At 56.6% G+C, this 9,653-nt stretch overlaps 1 long non-coding RNA gene across 1 annotated transcript; it reads left to right on the top strand.

The window, feature by feature from the left end:
• Positions 1-586: 586 nt before the first annotated feature.
• Positions 587-8,001, top strand: LOC122691620. The gene is made up of 2 exons (XR_006340468.1): positions 587-2,026; positions 5,081-8,001. It is a non-coding gene; the product is annotated as an uncharacterized LOC122691620 (long non-coding RNA).
• Positions 8,002-9,653: the final 1,652 nt, after the last annotated feature.

The following is a 9,653-nucleotide window of genomic DNA, read 5'->3' as shown; positions in this document are numbered from 1 at the left end:
GACATGTGCCCTGGTCCAAACACCTGTGCTCCCTAGGGTCTGCCTGCAGCTGGCATCACAAAGAGGCCCTATAGGTGTAAAGGCCCCAGAGAGAGACAGGGGGAAGGGGGAATGAATGGATTGCTGTCATCCAGGTAGGCCTGAGATGGAGACTAAGCTGCGTGGGCACCACCACTTTGCTGTTCTGTGTCAGGGACAGACGTAAACAATGGCTGTAATATAGCTGTCTTCCTCTGAGCCAGCATTTCCGTCTTGGCTATGGACATCTGGGGCCGAATCGGTCTGTGGCTGGTGGAGCGTGGTGGGGGGGGGGGTGCCATATGCACTGTAGGCTACTGAGCAGCATCTCTGAGCTGCACTCACTAGATGCCAGTAACAACTCCCCCCACCCCCGCAAGCTGTGACAACCAGAAGTATCTCCAGGCACTGCCAAAGCATCGTCCCCCCGCCCCGTGCCTTTCAGGGGTTGATCAGAACTGCTCCCCAGGAGAGGCCTCTTCTTCATCCCTGCCGTGCCAGCCTCCTGGTTTGCACATCCACGCCCTCACACAGTTGCCCGCTCCAAGACCTCATTGCATCAGACCGAGTTGCAGACACCAGGCTTGGCTCCCGGGTCCTGTTCGCCCTGCCCTGCCCTCCCCTGCCCTTCTGTGCAGGGAGGTGACTCAGAGCCAGGTGGAGGTGGGCACCTGTTGGAGCCGCTCCAAGCTGCAGCGCTGGCCCATCGCAGCCTGGTCTCCGGTTACACAAGGGCTGGACCGGGCAGAAAAGATGGAGCACGTTCTGTAGAGAAAGAAGCCCTCAGGGACGCGCTGGTCTCCTGGCATCAGTGAATCCGGGGGCAGGCTCCCCGCCCCTCCCCGTCTTGCAGAGGCTGGCGGCTGATGCAAGATGCTCTCGGATTGCGCCGCCTCCCAGAACAGCAGTTCAAGTGGGAAGTGCCAGTGAACAGGCGGCCGCAACGGTCGCGGAAAGAGCCGGCGGGAAGTGGCGCCGCCCAGCGCTCGGCTCGGTGGGGAGCCGGCGGGCGGGCTGGAATTCTGCGGGAGGGGGAGGGGGACCCTCCTGGAGCCCCCGAGCAACGCTGCGGGCGGGCCCAGAGGGCGAGGGGAGACCCCAGTGACCACGGGAGCATCTCCCCAGATGCCTCCTGTCAGGGAGGGAGGGGGCAGGTTCCCAGGAGGGACAGAAGCCCCGCTTCAGCGTCGCCGGGGACTCTGGGAGGGGCTCCAAGGCCCTGGGATTGGCCAGGCTTCCGAGATGTGGGAGCAGAATGACTGCAGAGCCAGGGCGACTTTGCCTAGCTGTGCCCGGGGTGGGGGCGCTGACCACACGAATGTCTGGTGTCACAGTTGCCTGCGTGAAGAGTCCGCGGCAATGGCAGGGGTTCCTGACCCCCACATGAACCTGGGGGTCTGACGGGGGCATCCTGTGCACTGTAGGCTGTCTAATAGCATGCCTGGTCTCCACCTCCCAGATGCCACGGCACTGCCCTCCACAGGTGTTGATAGTCAAAACTGCCACCTGCCTTCACCCTGCATCCTGAGGGTGCTGGCCTGGAGACCCCTAGCTCTCCTCCCCCACTCTGCCCAGCGGACCTCCCGTCTCGTCCCGTCTGGCCTGGTCCTGCCACTCTGGGGTCCAGTGCCACGTCCACATCACCCCGGCCCTCGGGCTTCTCTGCTGTGGCATCTTTGGAGGCTGATTGCCCTCGGCCTGGGCTCTGCTGCCCTCCTCGAGGTCCGGCTGCAGGGAGGGGGCTCCCCAGGAGTGGAAGCTGCTCCTCACCGCCCGACGTGAATACATATTCCCTGGCCAGGTGGGCTCATATGGGTCCTCTTGGAGGTCTCCCAAGGGGCCCCCAGCAGCTGCTCTGGCGTCCCGAGCACAGAAGTCTCCTTCTCAGAAGTCAGAGTTTCCCAGGAAGGTGGGGAGAGAGGCTGCTGCCTCCAGCTCGAGGCACCCGGGACTCTGACTCCCTTCCTTCCCTCCAAAGTGAACCACAGTCGGTCAGTCGGTCTTCAAGGTAAGCATGACCCATCACACATGGTAAAGTTGTGGGGGATACCCTTCCAGACAGCGGGTGTAGGGAGGGATTTGCAGGAGGGAGAGACACTAGGCTCAGCCCAGAAAACAGTGTCGGGAAGGGAGGGTCACGGCTGAGGGGCAGGTGGGGTCACTGGGTGGAAAAGTCATGGGAGGGGACAAAGGGGAGGGGAGGGGACTCTAGCCAACAGGCCTCCTGCTGGAGGCAGCCCAGGGGGTCAGAGACCTCCAGGAAGGGTAGGGAGGAGGAGTTAGTTGGGTTGTATATTGAGGGGGTCAGATCCCAAGGTGGGCGTTGCTGGCTGAGCTGACTAAGCAGACTTCTTGCTGGAATCAGGCACCTGAGCATGTGCCCAAGGATGAGGCCTCGTTGAAAACGCGCTCAGAGGAGCCTGCCTGGGGTCTGGTCAGGGGACAGCCTCTGTCGCCGAGCGGTGGGCATTAGTCACACTCTGCTCTTGTCACTACACGGAAGGATGTGAGACTCTGGGGAGGCCGGGTCACCTGCCCCAGGTCCCCACCGCCACAGCCGGGCAGGCAGATGAGGCCGGCAGGGCCATGCAGGGCCCCGATGTGAACTGTGAAGCGTCGGCGTCCGGTGAGGAGGGACAAGAGGGCAGGTTTCCTCTTTCTGCCCCGCACCCCCCATCAGGCCGAGGATGCGGAATACAGAGGATAACCCTCTCCTGGTGGAGGCCCCTTACTCCACATCTCTTGCGGGTTTTCTGGAGTCAGAGTGAAGTCGAGGCTTTTCTCACCTGTGCTCAAAGCTGTTGTTCTCCCTTCAGTTCCCCACCAGCAGGGGCTTGGTGGGGCAGGCGGTGCCCACAGAGGGGCCACCCTCCGAGATGAGGGCCAGCAAGGGCAGAAGCCAGGACCGCCCAAGGCAAGGGCACCCTGGGATGTCTGCAGAGGGTGGGGGAGCGGGGTTGGGGTCTGGAGGGGCAGAGAGAGGCGCCAGCACCCAGCTTCACAGGCCCAGACAAGAGCCTGGATTGTGACACCAGGGGCCAAGGAGGCCAGGAAGAGGGCAGCGGGAGGCACACCCCCCTGCAGCAGAGGGGTGCAGGGTGGGGGAGTGCTACTGGGTCCTGGATCGGGGCTCCTGTTAATCGTCCCCAGCAACAGACTTCAAAAGGGCTCACCTTGGGCTAGACGAGGCTGGGACAAGCAGAGACTACAGACCTGTGCCCCAGAGGAGGGGTCAAGTCCTGGCCCACGGGCCCCAGGGCCTTGCTGGCACCTTCCCTACACCTCCTCCGCCCTCTCCTGGCACTCAGGCCTGCCTCTGCTGGCACCTTCCCCTGGCTCCATGTTTGGCTACGCTCCCTGGCAGCCAAAACAGGTCAGGATGAGGGAGGGGCCCCGTGATGAGTGAGTGATGGATGCAGTGGAGGGGTGGTGGGGACACTGGTGGAGACATTGCCCACCTCCTTCTGTGTGTGGTGAGGCCTCCACGCGGGGATGCCATGTACAGTGCTACAGTTCGTGCACTGCACAAAGGCCCCCTGGCCTGGACTTCCTCCAGCAGAGGGTGGGGTATCCATCAGAGAGGCCGTCCACGAGCCAAGCCTCCCTGTGGGGTTGTCCCTGCCCAGAGCATCTCCCCAGTGGGGAAGACTTCAAGTTCTCACCAAGCCACTTACTTGCTCTAGCTGTTGCCGTGGAAGAAATTGTTAGCACAAGTTCCTGTGCCCTATGTACAGTGAGGACACACATGCCAAGGCCAAACCTACTGAAACGTGGGAGTTTAAAGCAGAGGAAGTTTTATGCCAGGGCCAAGCAAGGAGACAGGTGGCTTGGGCCTTAAAGAAAGAAAGTGAAAGTGAAGTCCAACTCTGTGATACCGTGGACTGTATGTAGCCCACCAGGCTCCTCCATTCATGGGATTCTCCAGGCAAGAATACTGGAGTGAACTTCCATTTCCTTCTCCAGGGGATCTTCCCAACCCAGGGATCGAACCCAGGTCTCCCACGTTGCAGGCAAGATGCTTTAACCTCTAAGCCACCAGGGAAGCACCAAATTCTCTGAAGGGTTTTTGGCAGAGCATTTTTCAAAGCCAGGAGGCAGGTCACAGGGTCTGTGATCAGCTTGTGCACAATTCTCTGCTTGGCTGGTGGTGAGGTAATTAGGGTAGTGTCACAGAAGTTAACATTATCAGTCCTTAGGCTCCAGGAGGCCTAGGGCTGTGTGCTCATGGTCATCAAGTAGTTACATCTTCCATTTGGTGGGGGGTTTTCATGTCTGCAAAACAACTCAGGAAATATGCATCAGATATCGTTATCTATTCAACAGGTACATCAGAGAGGAGCTAAAGCAGAGGATAAAGAGGAAGGCCTGTGCCCGGAGGGCCCCCGGAGGGTCCTCCTGCTTGGTTACAAAATCAGCCCCAAGGTTAACAGCTTAAAGCAATTTATTATGAGGGCTCCTGGCTCCAGGCAGTTGGGCTCAGCAGGCACCTCTTGCCTAGGGTCTCACATAGCTGCAATCACGGGGCAGGTAGACCTAGAGTCTAGAATCATCTCCTGCTTCTTGGTCCTAGGCTAGTGTGGCTAGAGTTTTGGGGGCTGTACGGACAGCTTTCTCTCCATGCAGGCTTTCCACGGGGCTTCCCAGACCCTGAGGGTCTCCCTGTGGTCAGAGGACTTACAGGGAAATTCTGGGGTCCAGGACTGACTATCCCAGGACAGGAAATGGAAGCTACCAACCTCCTATGGTCGCCACAGGCACCAAGTCGCTTCCTCCAGGTTCCCTGGAAAACTGTTGTCCCAGTTCCGAGGCCACTGAGCAGGAAGAACTCTCTCTTACTCAGAAGAGGTTGGCCTTTTTGTTCTATTCAGGCCGTCGACAGATTAGATGAGGCACACTCACACTACAGAAGGCAATCTGCATACTCAGTCCACAAATTTACATGTTACTTTCATCCAAAGACATCCTCAGAGAAATACTTAGAATTGTGTTGGAACACAGAGCTCTGGCCCAGTCAAGCTGACATAAGTAAGATTAATCCTCGAACTTTTCCTGCTTCTTCCAGCTTCACCCTGGTGGCTCAGATGCTAAAGAATTTGTCTGCAACGCAGGACACCCAGGTTTGATCCCTCGGTTGGGAAGATCCCGTCGAGAAGGACATGGCAACCCACTCCAGTGTTCTTGCCTGGAGAATTCCAGGGACAGAGGAGCCTGGCAGGCTACAGTCCATGGGGCCGCGAAGAGTCGGACACGACTAAGCGACCAACGCTTGCAGTTTCTTCAAGCTCCTGCGGCCCCTGGTGTTTCCTGGCTTATGGTGATGGTGTATCTCTCCAATATCTGCTTCTGTGCTCACATGGTCACTGGAAGAGTCAGCATCTGTGCGTCTCAAATATGCCTCTTTTGCCTCTTTAAGGATACCCATCATTGGAGTGTGTAACTTAATTAGATCTGCAAAGACCCTGTTTTCAAATAAGGTCACATTCTCAGGTCTCCAGGGTCAGGACTTGGACATGTTTTTTTGGCGGGGGAACACTATTCTGCCTCATGCTGGGTGAGGGTGGGCCCTAAATCCAGTGACTGGTGACTTTATGTGAGGATATGAAGACACAGAGAGGAAAAGACCATGTGAAGTTGGACAGAGGTTGGAAAGGTGCAGTTACAAGCCCAGATGCCAAGGCCTGCTGGCCACCAGAAGCTGGAGGGTTAAGAATGGACCCTCCCCTCGAGATTTTAGAGGCCCCATGTCTGACCTCTGCTTCTGTTGTCGCCTCTCCTCCTCTGACCCTGACCTCCCATCTCCCTGATAAAGATCCACGTGATGACCTTGGGACCCTCAGATGATCCAGGACCATTTCTCACCTCAGGGACCTCACTTTAATCCCCCTGGAGAGCCTCTTTTGCCACGTGAGGCTGCACATCCACAGGTCCCCCCCAGGTCAGGTCATGGTCACTCTACCCACCTCCCCAGACTCCTGTCACCCTGCAGTGGCCATAGTGCCCTTTCTCTAGGTGGCATGTCCCTCTGTGTCATAGCCCGGCGTACTGCCCTGGTGTTTAGAACAAAGTCCAAACCCTTCCTCATACCCACTGCCCTGTGGGAAGCTGTCCTGCCAAGCCCCCAGCGCCCTTTCAGGGCACAGCAGTGTCTGACGCCAGTCACCCCAGCAGGTTCCTTCTGGCCTCTGCCCCACGGGAGACCCCATCCTGCCTACCGGGCTGACCTGTTTACTTCATTCACACACTTCTCATTGCCCCAGGTTACCTGTGAATCCATGCACCTGCTCCTGTCCATCCCCCTCTGAGGACCAGCTGTGAGTTCTGTGAACGCCTCAGCCTCTGAGTGCCCAAAGCCCGCTGACCACGCTCACCAAATGTTTGTGAAGTGCCGAGGGATTCCAGCAGAGGCCGCCGAGCTCAAGCCGGCCCGTCGCTGGTCTTGGCACAGCGTGCCGTCCAGTCCTCAGCCAGTTATTCAGACACACAAAGGGCTCTTGGCCTCGGCTGGGGACAACAGAAGGGGCAGTGTTGGCGCCGGGGCCCAAGTCTTGGCCCCTGGACCTTCATTCTGCCACTTCAGCAGAAGCCGTTCCCGCCAACTCTCACCAGTGACCAGGGAGGGAGACGCCTGCTTCTCCCTTGTCCCCCCATCCCCAACCCTGTGCCATCTGGGAACCTTGCTCCTCTGACCTCCACTCCCAGATCCCAACTTGGCCTTGGCTACCAGCAGCGGATGATAATATTTATTGGTGGGGAGCCATGGCCTGGCTGAGCTCTGTGACCACGAGACAAATGACACCCACATCTTGGCAGCAGAGTGAGGCCCGTTCCTCCTGGGTGGGAGAGCCTTGGGGAGCCAGAGGGTGTGATGCTCGGAGACCAGTGGCAGCCAAGCCCAGAAAGCAGCCACGGCCAGGTCCCAGCACATTCGCTGTGCCTGCCCTGAGGCCCAGGGACCTTCACACAGTCTGGCATGCTTGTTAATTATAGCGAGTTAGAAGATTATCTCCGGAGAATGCAATGTTGCAGGATTTTTGCCTATAGCTGAAGAGATGTGCTCACCAGCCAAGCAGATGGAAGGCCAGGGAGGCGAGTCTTCTCTGTGTTCTGCAGAGAAATGGAAAACAATGTGAAGACCTGGAGACCCCAGTGTGCCTGGCAAAGAGGCCAAAAGCAAACTTCCATGGGAGAGGATCCAAGGCGCCTGGAATGATCACATGTAGCATCTGAGAGGCTGGGGGCTGCTATGGGCGTCTGCCATCAGAAGCCCCTCACCCACACCCCTCACTCCCAGCGAGCACATGACAGGTTTCACACAGTGAATTTCTGCCTCCTCGTTAAGCCTCCTTTATAGCACGGGGTGCACATTTGAATCTGACCCGTGACTGCCTCGTGGACGCAGGGACCTCATGTTCCATCAGGGACCACGACCTCAGATGCTCGGGGCATGACCCGCTCCCCTCTTCTGGCCTCATTTGTTGAAACTTGCAGGATCCTATGTGCTAATTCCCAAAGAATGAAACAGCCGGAGGGACCCAAGAATGCTGGGCTCTCATTCCAGTGGATTAACAGCCCACTCAACCCGACCTGACAAGTCTGGGAGGCAGTTTCTTTCCAGCTTCACGCCCCTGCTGGTCTTGGCTCCTCTTGCCTCCCAGGCCTGAGTCCCGGGTTGGAATCAAGGAAAGCGCTGAATGCAGACTTGTGGGCCATGCAGGACAGAAGAAGAGAGCATGAGCAGCTCCTGACACTGCACTCTGGTCCACAGATCCATCTGGCTTTTAGAATGAAGTTGAGGAACTATAGCCAGTTAGGGGTGATGGAGAGGGGAGGGTGTGGATGAGAGGGGGTTGTTACCCTTACCGTGTGTGCGTGTATGTGTGTGTGTGTGTGTGTTTTGTGTGTTACAAGCACATGAGGCCAACAGCAGGAGGGCGTCTGTGAAACAGGAAAAGTCTCTGAACCAGGCCTCCTGCTAAAAGCTCATGAACATTAAATTCACATAAGAAGCAACAGAAAAGGATCAAGGTCAAATTCCATACACAAGTTACTACAAGAAAAATGAGAACAAGCAGCAGAGTGACACTCCTTAGAAAGGAGGAACGAGAAGACTCAGAAGGAGGCATGTGAAAAGAGTAAACCCGAAACTCGCTGTCTCAAAGTGAGCTAAAAAGTTTCAGACAATGATACAAAGCCTGAGAAAAACACCATTGTAAGTCAATTTTTAAAACTCAGAAATGATAGACTCAAGAAAAGAATTTAAAACAGGAAAGAAACTTCCCTGACAGGCAGTACAGTGGATAGGACTCCTTGCTTCCAGGGCAGGGGCCGAGGTTCTACCCCTGGTTGGAAAATGAAAATGCTACATGGCCAAAAGAAGATAAAAAATCATTTCCTACGTGAAGACTAAATTACAAGGAATGCAAGAGTAAATAAACACAATAAATAACGCTCTAAGAGAAGTAGAAGTTAAAGAGAAGTTTTTTTAAACTGAAAAGGAAACAAAGATTGTGGGACAAATTAATTAAGGGACATTCTAATTTTGTCATCCCAGGGGTCCTTGAGACCCCTAGTGAGCTCCCAGAGGAAATGATGTCACCCAAGCCACAGAGGCTGGCTTTTTAGAGTATATATATTCTTTTTCAGATTCTTTTCCCCTGGAGGATAGTACAGGATACTGAGTACAAAACTCCCTGTGCTATAGAGTAGGTCCCTGTTAGTTATCTATTTTATCTAAGGTAGTGTGTTGACTTTTATTCTGCATTCCCAGTGCAGGGGGCCTGGATTTGATCCCTGAGCAGAGAACTAAGATCCCACATGCTGCAAATGCAGCAAGAAAAGAAAAGTAGCCTTTATTTTTTAAGCAGTTAGAGGTTCCCAGAGGCCCCATCCAGCCTGCCCCACGGGGGCCTTTGGGTCCCATAGCCCTGCACCTGTCACCATCAGGAGCCCACACGGACGTCTGACTGTCACCCAGTCCTCTTACCACCAGGATTGGGGGTAGCTTCTGCTTCACTGCCACGTGGTAGGAAAGGGTGGGGTGGGTCTCATTGTCCTGAGTAAATGGAGGTGGGAGTGGATGTGGGGTGGCCACAGGAAACCAGGAGCAGGGACAGTCCCTGAGCCAGGGGACAGCTGAGCAGGAGCTGGCAGCTGCTGCAGGTGTCACCGTGCTCCCGACCTCTGCCGGGTTAGGAAACCGCCCGGGTTAGGACCTTGCAGCCCAGGACTTGAAACCCCAGGTCCCGGCTGCAGACTCAGCGGTTCTTTGTGCTGTTTCCGGATGTTCCCAGATTTACAAAGTAAAGCCAGGGGTATTCTGCGGGGCCAGCGCAGGGGAAGGGAAACGGAAAGATGACTTCGGGGGCAGCCGTGTGGAATGAGCTGTCTGGGGCCTGGGGAGGAGCAGGGAGGAGAGGGACAGCCGTGGGCACGGAGCTCACAGGTGGAGCCTCTGCCCCCGGGGTGGGCATGGGACACAGCCCCTCAGCCTCGATGCCTCCCCAAGCCCCGCCCTCCCAGGTGTGCAGGGGACTCAGCTTTCCCACCCCAATACTGTTCAGAGGCCACCGCAGAAAGACTGGAAAGGAGACGGTCCAGTCTGTCCAAGTCTGAGCCACCCAAGAGGCCCCGAGCCA

The sequence above is a fragment of the Cervus elaphus genome, chromosome 4 (genome assembly GCF_910594005.1).
Source record: "Cervus elaphus chromosome 4, mCerEla1.1, whole genome shotgun sequence".
Lineage (NCBI taxonomy): Eukaryota > Metazoa > Chordata > Mammalia > Artiodactyla > Cervidae > Cervus > Cervus elaphus.
Note: the sequence above shows the minus strand (reverse complement) of the source record. Positions and strands in the feature narration are given on the sequence as shown.